The sequence below is a fragment of the Doryrhamphus excisus genome, chromosome 7 (genome assembly GCF_030265055.1).
Source record: "Doryrhamphus excisus isolate RoL2022-K1 chromosome 7, RoL_Dexc_1.0, whole genome shotgun sequence".
In the NCBI taxonomy this organism is placed as follows: Eukaryota; Metazoa; Chordata; class Actinopteri; order Syngnathiformes; family Syngnathidae; genus Doryrhamphus; species Doryrhamphus excisus.
Window position 1 is genome coordinate 13,420,786 of NC_080472.1, and position 15,619 is coordinate 13,436,404.

General features: G+C 48.7%; 5 non-coding genes across 5 annotated transcripts; 3 read left to right on the forward strand and 2 right to left on the reverse strand.

Moving 5' to 3' along the window:
• Window positions 1–540: 540 nt before the first annotated feature.
• Window positions 541–611, reverse strand: trnag-gcc (transfer RNA glycine (anticodon GCC)). Its single transcript has one exon. It is a non-coding gene; the product is annotated as a tRNA-Gly (tRNA).
• A 3,630-nt stretch (window positions 612–4,241) lies between these two features.
• On the reverse strand, window positions 4,242–4,315 carry trnan-guu (transfer RNA asparagine (anticodon GUU)). The gene has a single exon. It is a non-coding gene; the product is annotated as a tRNA-Asn (tRNA).
• Window positions 4,316–10,565: 6,250 nt separating this feature from the next.
• LOC131133621 (U1 spliceosomal RNA) lies at window positions 10,566–10,724 on the forward strand. The gene has a single exon (XR_009130903.1). It is a non-coding gene; the product is annotated as a U1 spliceosomal RNA (small nuclear RNA).
• Window positions 10,725–12,573: 1,849 nt separating this feature from the next.
• On the forward strand, window positions 12,574–12,647 carry trnat-cgu (transfer RNA threonine (anticodon CGU)). The gene has a single exon. It is a non-coding gene; the product is annotated as a tRNA-Thr (tRNA).
• A 1,413-nt stretch (window positions 12,648–14,060) lies between these two features.
• On the forward strand, window positions 14,061–14,134 carry trnan-guu (transfer RNA asparagine (anticodon GUU)). The gene has a single exon. It is a non-coding gene; the product is annotated as a tRNA-Asn (tRNA).
• Window positions 14,135–15,619: the final 1,485 nt, after the last annotated feature.

The window sequence follows — 15,619 nt, forward strand, 5'->3', positions numbered from 1 at the left end:
TAATGGGATCCACAACAATCATGTCAGCTGTGGATGCAACGTCAATGCGTTCTTGAAGGGCAAGTGACAAAAAGAAGTACATGGTACAGAAATCAGCTGCCAAAGTTTCACTGACCAAGCACCCAGGCACTGCAGGGATTTGAACCCAGGATCTCCTGTTTACTAGACAGGCACTTTGACCAGCTTAGCCACGGTGCCAGCAGTTCATCTGGTACCAACACAAAAACAGTTTGCCAATGGGGAAAAATATTCATACAAGGGAGGGAGTCCAAAGTCCAACACTTGTGTGAATTGAGAGTCCCTGGGTGGGCTCGAACCACCAGCCTCTCAGTTAACAGCCAAACGTGTTGACCAATTGCGCGACAGAGATTACAACAGCATGACTGCAGTCAGGTTTCACTAAGTGCTGTCCACCTCAACTCTCGGGTGGTCCGGTCTGTTACGTTTCAGGTGTCATTCTGAATACTGCCCTTTCGCAGGAAAAGAGCCTTTGTACTTTGTCAACATGAGCTCTAAAGAAAGGTATAAGCTGAGATATACTGCATTGGCCGGGAATCGGACCTGGGCCTCCCGCTTGGCAAGCGAGAATTCTACCACTGAACCACCAATGCCACATTGGGAAACACCGTCGGAGAACAAATGAAATTGTCGAGTGGATGTGCCTCTGCAAAGTGGCGCTGAATGACAAAACATCACAATCACAACACATGCACGGGATGCCAGGGGAGGCCGAGTACTAACAGAGCTGAGCGAGAGGGCATAAGAAAAAAATTAGTGACCTTGTGGTGGTTACCCGACAGCACCAAGGATATGGTGCACGTCTGATGCGTAATGCATGCCAGGTGATGTTCATCTAGCGAGAAGACATTCTTGTGGGGGACAAGCTCAACAGTAGGAATGTTAAGAGAACTGACCAGTCCGCTATCAATGAAGTTCTCGTCCGCCCCAGAGTCAATTAATGCTGTGGTAGGAGAAGCTTCCCCCGCCCAGGATATCGTACCTTCCACCTGAAGTCGGCCCACCAAAGCGGATGACGCAGCCGGTGTGGTTGGAGCGGGCAGTGCCAGCAGCTGGGGAATATCCCTGGTGGAGGAAGAGCGTTGGCGTGCTGGGCGAACTGGACAGCGGGAAATTGTGTGTAGGACTCCCACAGTACAGGCACAGCCACAGGCGTAGACGGTGACTCCTCTCCGCTGACGAAAGGCGACTGGCTCCCAGTTGCATGGGGACGACACTCCCGACGTTGTAAGACGGCACTCTGCCGCTGGAGCAGGGAGGGAGGAGTGGTGCCGGAAGAGCCCCGGGAGGTGGGATTTGGAGCCGGCGTGTGGGTCGGAGCGGCTCCGCCCGATACGCGTTTCGTAGCGCCTTGTCATTCCAGCAGCTCTCAGCCGCTATCCCGGTTAGCTCAGTTGGTCAGCGTGTGGTGCTAATAACGCCAAGGTCATGGGTTCGACCCCCCGTACTGGCCACTCTTCTTTATGTGCTCCAGGAACAACAAAACGGCGACAACCCACTGGCGCCCATATCCAACATCACACCACCCACCTGTGAAACACCCTCGACAAGGCCGCTGAAAGACCGGGGAGAGGTCAAGAAAACAGCATGTCAAAGCAACCAAACCAATCCAACGCCTTAACCTCTCGGCCACCGTGACTCCTTGGGAAAGACCAATGGGGCAGGTGACCCCATTGTCCTAGAACCAAAATTTTGCTGATGTCAAGGATCAGCTGGCAACATGTGCATGGGAGGAAGACACATGGTTTGTGTGAGGGGCTACACAAGTCTTTCCCATCCATCCATCCATCCATTTTCCTCCGCTTATCCGGGTCCGGGTCGCGGGGGCAGCAGTCTTAGTAGGGAAGCCCAGACTTCCCGATCCCCGGCCACTTCCTCCAGCTCCACTGGGAGGACACCAAGGCGTTCCCAGGCTGCTGTGAGACATAGTCCCTCCAGCGTGTCCTAGGTCTGCCCCGGGGCCTTTTCCCGGCTGGGCATGCCCGGAACACCTCACCAGGGAGGCGTCCGGGAGATGCCCGAGCCACCTCAACTGACTCCTCTCGATGTGAAGGAGAAGCGGCTCTACTCTGAGCCCCTCCCGGATGGCTGAGCTCCTCACCCTATCTCTTAGGGTGAGTCCAGCTACCCTACGGAGGAAACTCATTTCAGCCGCCTGTATCCGCAATCTCATTCTTTCGGTCATGACCCAAAGCTCATGACCATAGGTGAGGGTGGGAACATAGATCGACCGGTAAATTGAGAGCTTTGCCCTCCGGCTCAGCTCTCTTTTCACCACGACGGTCCGGTACAGCGATCGCATTACTGCCGAGGCTGCACCGATCCGTCTGTCAACCTCACGCTCCCACTTTCCCTCACTCGTGAACAAGACCCCAAGATACTTAAACTCCTCCACCTGTGGCAGGACCTCATTCCCAACCCGGAGGGAGCACTCCACCCTTTTCCGACAGAGAACCATGGCCTCTGATTTGGAGGTACTGAGTCTCATCCCAGCCGCTTCACACTCAGATGCAAACCGTCCCAGTAAACGCTGAAGGTCGCAGCCCGAAGAAGCCAGAAGAACCACATCATCTGCAAATAGCAGAGATGAGATTCTAAGGCCCCTGAACTGGACTCCCTCAACGCCTTGGCTGCGCCTAGAAATTCTGTCCATGAAAATTGTGAACAGAATCGGTGACAAAGGGCAGCCTTGGCGGAGGCCAACGTTTACCGGAAACAGGCTCGACTTACTACTGGCAATGCGAACCAGACTCCTGCCCCGTTTGTACAAGGACCGGATAGCACGTAGTAGCGCGCCACCAATCCCGTACTCCCGGAGCACCCCCCAAAGGATGCCACGAGGGACACGGTCGAATGCCTTTTCCAGATCCACAAAGCACATGTAGACTGGTTGGGCAAACTCCCATGCACCCTCAAGCACCCTGGTGAGGGTGTAGAGCTGGTCCAGTGTTCCACGACCAGGACGAAAACCGTATTGGACCTCTTGTATCAGAGGTTTGACCAACGGTTGTACCCTTCTCTCCAGCACCCTGGAATAGACTTTCCCAGGGAGGCTGAGGAGTGTGATCCCCCTGTAGTTGGAACACACCCTCCGGTCACCCTTCTTGAAAAGGGGGACCACCGCCCCGGTCTGCCAATCCAAAGGTACTGTTCCCGACTTCCACGCAATGTTGAAGAGACGTGTCAGCCAAGACAGTCCCTCAACATCCAGAGCCTTGAGGAATTCTGGGCGGAACTCGTCCACCCCCGGAGCTTTGCCACTGGGGAGCGTCTTAACCACCCCAGCTACCTCAGCCACGGTGATGGCACTGTCCACGTATGTGTCCTCAGACTCTGCTTCCTCTATGGAAGGTATGTCAGTGGGATTGAGAAGTCTTTCCACTTCTAGTTAAAAGCCAGGCACCTCACATTGTTTCCATAAAGTACCAAGGGATTGTCCTGTAGCCCTTGTATTTTGTGGGCAAAAAGGAGGCGTTTGCAAGTGGACCTCAGACCCTATCACTGGTCACCTGAACAGGGACTTGAATCCCGGACACTCAGATCAAAAGTCTAATGTTCAGGTGACTGGCTCAAACTTTGTCTTGTCTGACCACTCTTTTGTCCAGAAGATATTTGGCTAATGTGGTCTGTTTTCTTAAACCTGCAAATGTCCTAATACACAAGGGTATTGTTTTTGTAGGGAGCATTGTAGTACATGTGACATGTATACTACATATGACATCAGAAATGATGGGTCTTTATTCAACAGAAGAAGAACAACATTTCTTTTAAATAACAGCATAGGAGCTGCTGAAACACAGAGAAGGCACTGCTGGGATTTGAACCCAGGATCTCCTGTTTACTAGACATGTCTGTCAAAAAATCACAACAGTATACAGTGTCTTCTCTTAAGGGCCCCTGCTTACCAGTTGATGGGGTTTGACTTGATTCCTTTTAACATAAAAGCATTCCGTCGTCTCTTAATCTATAATCCTGGCTGGCGCTTTTGCAAAAGATAATATTTTCAAGCAGAGCTTCTGTGTTTCACCAGACCTGTGCAGAAACAAACTGAAATCTGTGACTTGATCAACCTAACTTCTGATCAAATGTGTTAGACCATGGAAGCTGGAATGTGCTTTTGAAAAGTCATTGACACGCAGTTTGCCAATTGGGAACCACACAAGTGCTGTGCAAGAGTGGAGCGCAAACGTGAATGAACAGTGACACTGGTGACATCCAGAGAACGTCCCTGGGTGGGCTCGAACCACCAGCCTCCCGGTTAACAGCCGAGCGCGCTGACCGATTGCGCCATAGAGACGCACACGCTGCCAACTTCTGTTCAGTTGAAGCCATACTAACGCATGCTATGCGTCCAGCATGCCCTTTGTTTTGGATGTGACTCGCACCTTCTGGTGTAACAATCGAGGCATTGCAAACCAGGACACCAGCTTTACTCTTTGATGAATGCAAAGTATTTTTGGGTACAAACCAGGGGTCTTGTGCTCTCACGGAAATGGCTCTGTCCCTTTTCAACATGAGTTGAGACGAATTGTATTAAAATAGACAGACTGCATTGGTCACTCAATCAGAATTTCTCAGTTTGCCAATTTCAGACTGCGTGACAAAGAATCAAGTCAAACTCCATCGACAGGATGGACAGGGAACAACAAAGCAGGGAAGATAAGGGATAGGGAGGAGAGGGGAAAGATGCGACCGCCTTTGTTGAGAGCCAGAGAAGAAGCTCTCATCTCTGCAAGGTCAAGTACAAGTATGCCAGAAGATTTTACCTTGTGAGTTGTCCTCATTCCATAAAGGCCTGGATAGCTCAGTTGCTAGAGCATCAGACTTTTAATGTGAGGGTCCAGGGTTCAAGTCCCTGTTCAGACGGTGAAGGTAGGCCCCTTCCCTGAATAACTTGTTTAAGTAAACCTTTTCGACCAAGCACCTTTGCGATCTTCCAGGACTGTGGGTAAACGCCATTCTCAATAATTAAATTGAAGATACAGTGCGAGACAGGCACTTTGACCAGCTTAGCCACAGCGCCAGCTGTGCATCTGGCACCAACACAAAAAAACAGTTCGCCAATGGGGAAAAATGTTCATACAAGGGAGGGAGTCCAAAGTCCAACACGTGTGAATTGAGAGTCCCTGGGTGGGGTCGGTTATCAAACTCGCTCCCAAGGAAATGTTGGAACTTGGGAAAGCATTAAGAATGGCAAGAAGTAGGATTAAGAATCCTACTTCTTGCCAACCCTATGGTAGAACTTCTTGCCTACCCTATGGTAGAAGATAAGATATGCCTTTATTCGTCCCTCAGTGGGGAAATTTGCAAGGTCCCGCAAGTTCCGCAACAGCAGTGGGAGTACCTCAGTATGTTTACAGACCATGGACTCCTCCTAAATTTAGATACATAGCCTTATCCATGCCAAAACCACACAACAACCTTGACCAAATCCTGACTGACATAACTGACTTGGTACATAATCACCGTCTCAACGGAACTGAATTAGCCCAACTGTTGACATTGACCACAGGCTCCAAGTATGGTGCTTTTTGTACAGCCATTTAGGGGGAATTCTGCAGGCAAAATGCTTGTGTGCCAGCAGCTGGGGAATATCCCTGGTGGAGGAAGAGCGTTGGCGTGCTGGGCAAACTGGACAGCGGGAAATTGTGTGTAGGACTCCCACAGTACAGGCACAGCCACAGGCATGGACGGTGACTCCTCTCCACTGACGAAAGGCGACTGGCTCCCAGTTGCATGGGGACGACACTCCCGACGTCATCAGACGGCGCTCCGTGTTTTGTCTGAGTCACGGCTGGTGTGTGTTGCTTTTTGTTGTTGTCTTGCCTGAAAGGACTTCTCGCTCGACCCAATTTTACTCTTGGCGAAACACTGATAATCCAGAACATAGCCTTAATTTGCAGGTGCATTAGTTGGAGGGCTCGTGGCCACCTGGTCACCTGAACAGGGACTTGAATCCCGGACACTCAGATCAAAAGTTTAATGTTCAGGTGATTGGCTCAACCTTTGTCCAGAAGATATTAGGCTTGTCCATGTGGGCAGTTTAAGACCTCTGTCGATCTTGGAGGTGGCCATTTCGGGACAGGGGCTTCTTCATCTCTGCAAGGTCAAGTACAGTATGCCAGAAGATTTTGCCTTGTGAGTTGTCCTCGTTCATCAAGGCCCTGGATAGCTCAGTTGGTAGAGCATCAGACTTTTAATCTGATTGTCCAGGGTTCAAGTCCCGGTTCAGGTGGAGAAGAGTCGACCCCACATTACCAGCATGGGGACATACCAACCCAAGATGAGAACACACTGGGCCAGGTACACAGCAACACATGTGGCAGAAACACAGCTTCACCCTGGCCCCTCTTTTAGCCTCTACTGAAAAAGCGGAACACCACCTTTGCAGCTGAAATCGCTCAGTTGGGCGAGTGCGAGAATTAAGATTTAAAGGTCCGTGGTTCAGGATTTGGAAGTGTTCAGCCAAATCATGCGGGCAAGACGCGAAAAGATGAACATATCCAGGGCCGAGGCCAAAGCTTTAAAAGAATTAAGAACAAACAGACAAATCGTAATCAAACCAGCAGATAAAGAGAGTGCGGTGGTGATTTTGGGACGAGAACAGTACACCCAAGAGGTTTATCGACAGCTGAACGATCAAAGATATTATAGAAAACTACAAAATCCAATTGTTCGGCAGACAATGCCAATGGTACGAGAGATCGTGTATAAATTGTATTATAAAAAGTTCATCCTAACCATCAGAAATAAGTTCAGACAATGGTCCGGCGTTCGTGCAAAAAGTAGGGTTAGCCTAACCCTAACCCAAACCCAAACCCAAACCCAAACCCAAACCCAAACCATATTGTACAACAACTGCAAATAAAACAAAGGTTCGGGTTTGTCTATCATCCCCAGTCCCAGGGAATGGTAGAACGAGTAAATGGGACACTCAAAGCCAAGCTCAATAAAATCTGTGCTTGCGCAAAGTTAAATTGTGCGGATGCACTAACAATTGCATTAATGAGCTATCGCATGCAAACTAACAGAATTACACATCTAACACCGCATGAGATGCTTACGGGTCGACCCATGCCAGCACTGCATTTGAGAGGGCCTTATAAAGGGCCCCCACTTGAGCAGTTGCAAAATGAATTGACTATATAAAATATGTTAACTGCCATACATGGAGCTATCTATGTGCAGGAGAAAAACAGGGTTCCTGAGTCGACAAAGGTGACTTGGTGGTGCCAGGCAACCAGGTGTACATCAAAGTGTACAGGCGAAAGTGGCACGAGCCAAGACGATTGGGACCCTATAAGGTGGTTGAGCAGCCTTACCTATTTCCCAATCCGGACGATCGTGAGGATGATGGCACTGACTCAGAGGACTCGATGAGCCATGAGGTATGACTGTTGCTATGATTGGCAAGGGAGCCGGACCTGGAGCTGAACATCACCATCTTTAAGTCACTATGCGAGTCCTCTCCACGAACTATGCTGATATTGCTTGAGAAACCGCCATGCTATGGACAGGACTGATCTAGAAGGGCAAGGGACTTGACGGGACTGAACAACAATGCACTCACTTACAGTTAATAAGTGTGGGTAATACCAGTCAATCAGTAGTAACACGTGTACTGGTTCAGTTGTTCAGCACTACTTACTATGTTAGGAGTATATCAGTCACTCACTATTCCAGTTGCCTTATACAGTACTTTAGAGCATTAAGGACTTTACACGGTCACTATAGACACAAAGGTGTGTTTTGTTTAGATTTGTTTTGCAGTTAGATTCCATTTATATATTAAAGGGTGTAGTGGATATGTTATTTATGTAACTCATAAATTGCAATAGTCACCAGACACTCAAATAGTAAGCATAGGGTCAGAGTTAGGAAGGGAATGTTCCAGCGAAGTTGGCGCCAACCAAGGGAACCCGCCGACTGAGCCATTCCGGAGGACCGCCCTCCTCCTACATGTGATGTGGCAAGTCACCACCTCATCTCGACGAAAGGAGCCCCTCATTACAAAGGGTCCCTCCAGATGACATCGTGCTGACCATCGGTGGGTGGTCGAAGAAAGGGACTGAAGATGGCCAACACCGTTTGTACAGAGGCACAATAATCCTCTGGGCGGTGAAAATGTGAGCAGAAACATTGCTCTTAACCAATTCTGCTCTCGCCCTGGGCCTTGAATCCCAGACCACAACACTTCCCCTTCCCCAGGCCCATGTTCCAGGAGGGCAGCGAGATCCCCTTGAATGTCATATGTGAATTCTCTTCGGAAATGGTAACGTGCCAAGGGGCCAAGACTGGACCAAGAGACATTATTTGTTGTTTTGGGAGTTTGGTACCCCCAAAAGGGGGGAATATATTGTAAAATGACTACTCTTTTGCACATTGCATATGACTTTTCTTCTTGGTAAACTCTAGTTGAACTTAAGAGGGCTACGTGACTTGGGGAGGCCAACCTGACCTGATTGTTACACAAGATGTTTTCGGATGTTTGGAGTCCAAGATGTTCTGCCAAAATACTTAGGTCCAGTCAGGAGGCATGACCAGATAGGGACTGAATTCTGGAAATCCACGTCATCGTTATTGTTCATGAGGTCTATATAAGTGCTGTTTTAAATAAACAAGAGCACCCTTTCCCGACAACTGCAGACGTGGTTCGTGTTGCATTACTTGCCAACAAGAGGAACCCGACGAGTACGAGGACCAGCTGTCCCTGCACCTGGACCTGATGGCGCGAGGGGAAGTGGTTTCCCCCATGGACCCGGCCTCCTCCCCGGCAACAGAGGCCCTCTGCCGTTGGGAGTCAGAGAACTTACTTGACGACACCCCACTGCTGACTTCCACGCCGCCAACGAAATCACCTGTGGAAAAAGAAGGCCAATGGGAAGAGCTGCTGGCGGACATCAGTTTCGACAGCTCTATGTCCGGCTCAATTGGCGGGAGCCAAAAGCAACTGGTCCAGCGACATTGGAACACCACCAGGAAAATGGTTGACCGGAAACTTACCGTGTGGAAGAAATTTGTCATCCTGGGAGATTCTAACGTGTCCCGGTTCCCACCACATGACTTCCCAGAACTGCAGGTTGACAGCTTTCCGCGGGGCCACCTTTAGGAGTAGCCGAGGCGCTACTCACCAAGGCAGTCATTCACACCAAGGTGGAATAACTGGTGTTGTCCTTCGGGATCAACAGTAGAACTCAGAAATTCAAAGAGACCACCTCCAGGCAGTTGCAGGCACTTTGGAAAGAGGCCAAGCGGGTCTTCCTGGAGGCGGCAGTTTTCATCCCATTAGTTAACCACTCACCATACTAATGCCTACTGAGAACCCTCAATGAGTATATTGAGGATAGACTACCGTCCATCCCGCTTCTGCAGGACAATCTGTTCCACACAGACCCAGACTGCATACCCAGACCACGTCCACTGCTGAAGCAATGCTCAGGCATTGGACACGATTTTTAAACTTGTAGGCCCCCAAAGGACAAAGTCCCTGGGGGGTCCCAAGTTTCACTAAATTGCCAAAATGTTAAAGTGTTATCCCCCAGTTTCAATCCATCCGGAGCACAATTATCCCTGTTATCCAAAGGCCTACCTTTTATACCTACCCAATCAGAAAACAAGAATTATAAATTGGAAAAACACAAAAGACTACTTTGGGATGTGCAAGAATATCATAGACGGCTTAGACTTATTGAATTTTTCGGTAGAGAAGAAGAAGAAAAAAGTGCATAGCCAAAGTTCCATCCCCCCTCGATTTGCCCCCCCCCCCCACTTAACACAATCTCCCCCGCCCTACACACCCTAATTAGAAAAGATAGGGAACTAGCCGAACAAAAACCTGAGGAAAAGGATAACCTAACCAAAAGGGAAAGAGCCGCACTAAAGGAATTGAATAGGGATAGCTCCATAGTTATCAAACCGGTGGACAAGGGATCATCTATAGTAATTCTTAGCAGAGAACAGTACGTCTGGGAGGGACAAAGACAATCAGGGGACCCCACTTATAAAAAACTTACACAACCCATGTATACACAAACGATACCCCTAGTTCGAAAAATCATCAAAGAACTCATCTATCAAAAATCCATCAAAACCCGAGACTTGGAATCCCCCACACCACATCCCCCGGGTAGACCAATTGTATCGGATTGTGGTAGTGAAACATATGGTACGGCTATATTTATTGACTTCTATCTTAACCCACTCTCCAACAAACATTTGGCTTATGTGAAAGATACCTACAATTTTGTCGAGTTAGTCCCAAAAAATTAAATTTCTTATTTTTTTCGCTAGACGTGGACAATATGTACACGAATATCGATACCAAGAGGGGCCTAGAAGCTGTCAAATACATATTTGATGAATACCCTGACAGGACAAGACCCCAGAAACAACTTTTACAATTATTGGAAATTAACCTCACTGGAAATGATTTTGAATTTAACTCAGAGTACGTCCAGTGGCTGGGCTTGTTGTGGGCGACCTGATGAGACCACCACTTAGCATGTGGCATGTGCGAGAGACTAGTCCGGGCGAGACCGGTGCAACTCATACTTACCTGGCAGGGGAGATACCATGATCAAGAAGGTGGTTCACCCAGGGTCGAGCCATTGCACATGGGTTGAGCTGACCTCTGCGAATTCCCCAAACGTGGGAATCTCGACTGCATAATTTGTGGTAGTGGGGGACTGTGTTCGCGCTCTCCCCTTATCCTGTGTTTAAGACAAGAGGCAGGTGCAGCACCGCGCCGAGCTCCTTGGCTTGCGAGTGCAGCCAGACCAAGCAAGAAACGACCAGCCCAGCACTACCAATGCTTGCTGAAAATGTCTGCCCGTCCGCGGGAGACAACCAACCAGCCATGAAGCCGATCTGCTCTCAGTCAGGAAACCTCAATGAGAAACGGCGACAAGACAGAGAAAGGGGCGTCGGCAACCATTTCGATTGATCTGAGTCTAAAGTTCAAGGTTTGCTCGCAGGCAAATTTGAAGCAGCGAGAATGAGCAATCCGCACCTCTGAGTAGGAGTTCATGGTTCTCACCTAAAAAAGGATAGCTTATAGCCGTAATCGTGTTGTTGTTTGTATTCTGTGTTTTGTCTGAGTCACGGCTGGTGTGTGTTGCTTTTTGTTGTTTTCTTGCCTGAAAGGACTTCTCGCTCGACCCAATTTTACTCTTGGCGAAACACTGATAATCCAGAACATAGCCTTAAACTGCAGGTGCATTAGTTGGAGGGCTCGTGGCCACCTGGTCACCTGAACAGGGACTTGAATCCCGGACACTCAGATCAAAAGTTTATTGTTCAGGTGATTGGCTCAACCTTTGTCTTGTCTGACCATTAACTCTTTTTGTCCAGAAGATATTAGGCTTGTCCATGTGGGCAGTTTAAGACCTCCGTCGATCTTGGAGGTGGCAATTTCGGGACAGGGGCTTCTTCATCCCTGCAAGGTCAAGTACAGTATGCCAGAAGATTTTGCCTTGTGAGTTGTCCTCATTCATCAAGGGCCTGGATAGCTCAGTTGGTAGAGCATCAGACTTTTAATCTGATTGTCTAGGGTTCAAGTCCCTGTTCAGACGGAGAAGAGTAGACCCCACATTACCAGCATGGGGACATACCAACCCAAGATGAGAACACACTGGGCCAGGTACACAGCAACATATGTGGCAGAAACGCAGCTTCACCCTGGCCCCTCGTTTAGCCTCTGCTGAAAAAGCGGAACACCACCTTTGCAGCTGAAATCGCTCAGTTGGGCGAGTGCGAGAATTAAGATTTAAAGGTCCGTGGTTCAAGCCTGGGTTTGAGCACAATCCCTGTTTACGTTGCGACTTTGCCAATAGTTTGAAAATGCTTATTGGCAGGCTGAAAGGACCTTAACTTCATTCATCAAAAGGCCACCCCTTCAGACAACGTTAGAGGAGGTTACAAGCCAAACCTGTCAAGCCGTGATTGTGATTTCATGTTTTGTTGAAGAAAAGCCCATAATTTGTGGAACAATTTTCCCTACAAGGGAGAAACATTTGTCAATTTGGACAATTGTCAATATGCCCCCACTTTGGACACATCGTCTTGTGTCATTGTTTGGCAACTGCTTCACCAGTCCCCTTAAAGGGCTCACCCTTCATAGTGTAGTGGTTAGCACATTTGCCTTACATGCAAAAGGTCCCTCGTTGGAAACTGGGTGGAAGCAAGGCCGTTCAATTCCTTCTTTCACAAAAAAAAAATCAAGGTGACAAATGGGAACAAGGATATGTGCTTGATCCCTGAAGGTGTGTACACGGGCATCTGTCCCCAGTTTGGACACACAATCCATATTTCCCGGATGACTGATCGGGTGCGTCACTGGCCTGCACGAAGGGGCTTATAGGAAGGAGGTGGCCGCTGTGGTGTCGTTGCATGCAAACAACATCCTCATCCTTGACACAGCGAAGACCAAAGAGGAGAATAATCGTGGATTCGGTCCGCTTACACTGGCAGGATTTCACCAGTCCTGTTGAAAGCCTGGCCACTGTTGTGTTTTTTGTCATGCAGTGGTTCGCCTAACACTGAAGACACTCCTTCGCCGGCGCTGTGGCTTAGTTGGTCAAAGTTCCTGTCTCGTAAACAGGAGGTCCTGGGTTCAAATCCCAGCAGTGCCTTGCATATGTGTTTCAGCGACTCCATTTTTTTCTCTCCAACATTTCAAGTAAATGTTTTGAATCAGATGTCATGTTCTGTTGAAGAAATATCCATCATTTCTGATGTCATATGTAGCATAAATGTCATATGTACTACAATGCTCTCGACAAAGGCAAAAACATTGTGCATTTGGACATTTGCGGGGCTAAGAAATTAGCAAAACAAAAGAGGTTCGGGTCTAACATTTAAGGGAAGCGCTCTACTATCTGAGGTAATTCCCCTGCTGCTGCAATGTTGGCAGAGAAGGTCCAGTCACAGAACTATTTTGGTTCCTTTGCTGGAGTACGTCAAAGTGACACTGTCTCTGCCTTGCTGAGTGCAGACATAAAGCATGTGGATGCCTGCGAGGCTTCCCCCACCCACCCGGAGTTCAGTTCGCAGGGTGTCATTGCGACACATAGCAGTTGCCATGGAGAAGTCCGTGGTGGGCCAGAGAAGAGAAACAACAGGTGTCCATGAACGAATGAAGGAGGGTCAGAGCGTCCCGCTGCAGCAATCTCTTGGGAGAAGTTGTTTTCACAACACGACCTTGGTTAGCCGTGGGGCTGGTGGGGACGCCGAAATCCAGATTAAGAATATTGTTTGGGTTAGGTCGGGCAGCCACATTCCAATAGACCGGACCACCCTATTGTCCTTTCTGGCCTCCCAATTGATCCAACTGCTTTTGCAAAGCCGAAATCTTCACCAAGATGGTATCCTTGTTGTGATTGGCAGTCACAGTCAGTGTGTGAACGGCTTTGCCCACCAAATCATTCACGATGGGCAGCTGTGGGCCAGCTCGATCCGCTGGCCAGCTCGTTCCGCTGCCTTCATCATCATACGAATTTTGCGATACACCAGGAAAGTGCCCAATCCAATCAGCAACAGACCTGTTATCATGGTTCCGAATAGGTAGACGTCTTCGATGTCCTCCACGGAAAGAATCGCCAGGCACATGACCTTCCACTTCCCCCAACTGTCCATCACGTACCCAGCGGTGAACGTTCCGTCAGGGCAGGCAGGTTCCCCCGTACCTGAGCTTCTCGTCGAGAAGATCGTGTCAATTGCGTGGAGAGACCAGTTGATCAATTCCATGATTTAGGCTTTTGGAGAGCAGTGCAGTGAGAGGCTCTTGAGGAAGTAGAAGACGAGACTAGACAAGACAAAGACGCTAAGCAGGGAAGATAAGGGATAGGGAGGAGAGGGGAAAGATGCGACCGCCTTCGTTGAGAGCCAGAGAGGATTGTACCCAAAAATACTTTGCGTTCATCAAAGAGTAAAGCTGGTGTCCTGGTTTGCAATGCCTCAATTGTTACACCAGAAGGTGCGAGTCACATCCAAAACAAAGGGCATGCTGGACGCATAGCAACTGAACAGAAGTTGGCAAGGTGTGAGTCTCTGTGGAGCAATCGGTCAGCGCGCTCGGCTGTTAACCGGGAGGCTGGTGGTTCGAGCCCACCCAGGGACGTTCTCTGGATGCATCAGTGTCACTGTTCCTTCATGTTTGCGCTCCACTCTTGCACAGCACTTGTGTGGTTCCCAATTGGCAAACTGCGTGTCAATGACTTTTCAAAAGCACATTCCAGCTTCCATGGTCTAACACATTTGATCAGAAGTTAGGTTGATCAAGTCACAGATTTCAGTTTGAAGCTCTGCTTGAAAATATTAGCTTTTGCAAAAGCGCCAGCCAGGATTATAGATTAAGAGACGACGGAATGCTTTTATGTTAAAAGGAATCAAGTCAAACCCCATCAACTGGTAAGCAGGGGCCCTTAAGAGAAGACACTGTATACTGTTGTGATTTTTTGACAGACATGTCTAGTAAACAGGAGATCCTGGGTTCAAATCCCAGCAGTGCCTTCTCTGTGTTTCAGCAGCTCCTATGCTGTTATTTAAAATAAATGTTGTTCTTGTTCTGTTGAATAAAGACCCATCATTTCTGATGTCATATGTAGTATACATGTCACATGTACTACAATGCTCCCTACAAAGATGTATTTGGACATTTGCAGGTTTAAGAAAACAGACCACATTAGCCAAATATCTTCTGGACAAAAGAGTGGTCAGACAAGACAAAGTTTGAGCCAGTCACCTGAACATTAGACTTTTGATCTGAGTGTCCGGGATTCAAGTCCCTGTTCAGGTGACCAGTGATAGGGTCTGAGGTCCACTTGCAAACGCCTCCTTTTTGCCCACAAAATACAAGGGCAACAGGACAATCCCTTGGTACTTTATGGAAACAATGTAAGGTGCCTGGCTTTTAACTAGAAGTGACTTGTGTAGCCCCTCACACAAACCATGTGTCTTCCTCCCATGCACATGTTGCCAGCTGATCCTTGACATCAGCAAAATTTTTGTTCTAGGACAATGGGGTCACCTGCCCCCATTGGTCTTTTCCAAGGAGTCACGGTGGCCGAGAGGTTAAGGCGTTGGACTCGAAATCCAATGGGGTTTCCCCCGTTTTCTTTACCTCTCCCCGGTCTTTCAGCGGCCTTGTCGAGGGTGTTTCACAGGTGGGTGGGTGGTGTGATGTTGGATATGGGGGCCAGTGGGTTGTCGCCCTTTTGTTGTTCCTGAAGCACATAAAGAAGAGTGGCCAGTACGGCCACTGTACTGGCCGTACTGGCCACTGTACTGGCCACTCTTGATCTTCTTGATCAAGCATCAAGAAGACCACATCAATTTAAAAAAATTAAAAAGTGATATCTTGGCAGAAAAATGCCCGGTTAGCTCAGTCGGGAGCGCATGAGACTCTTAATCTCAGGGTCGTGGGTTCGAGCCCCACATTGGGCGGTTCAGCTCTTTTGGTGATACATCTTAAAGATTTCTTTCCTGTGGAAAATTCTGCAACATGCGGAAAACATTTCATTCGAAGTACACAAAAACAAATCCCATTCTTGTAGGACCACAAATGGTAGAGCGCTCACTTCGCATGTGAGATGAAGTGGAATCG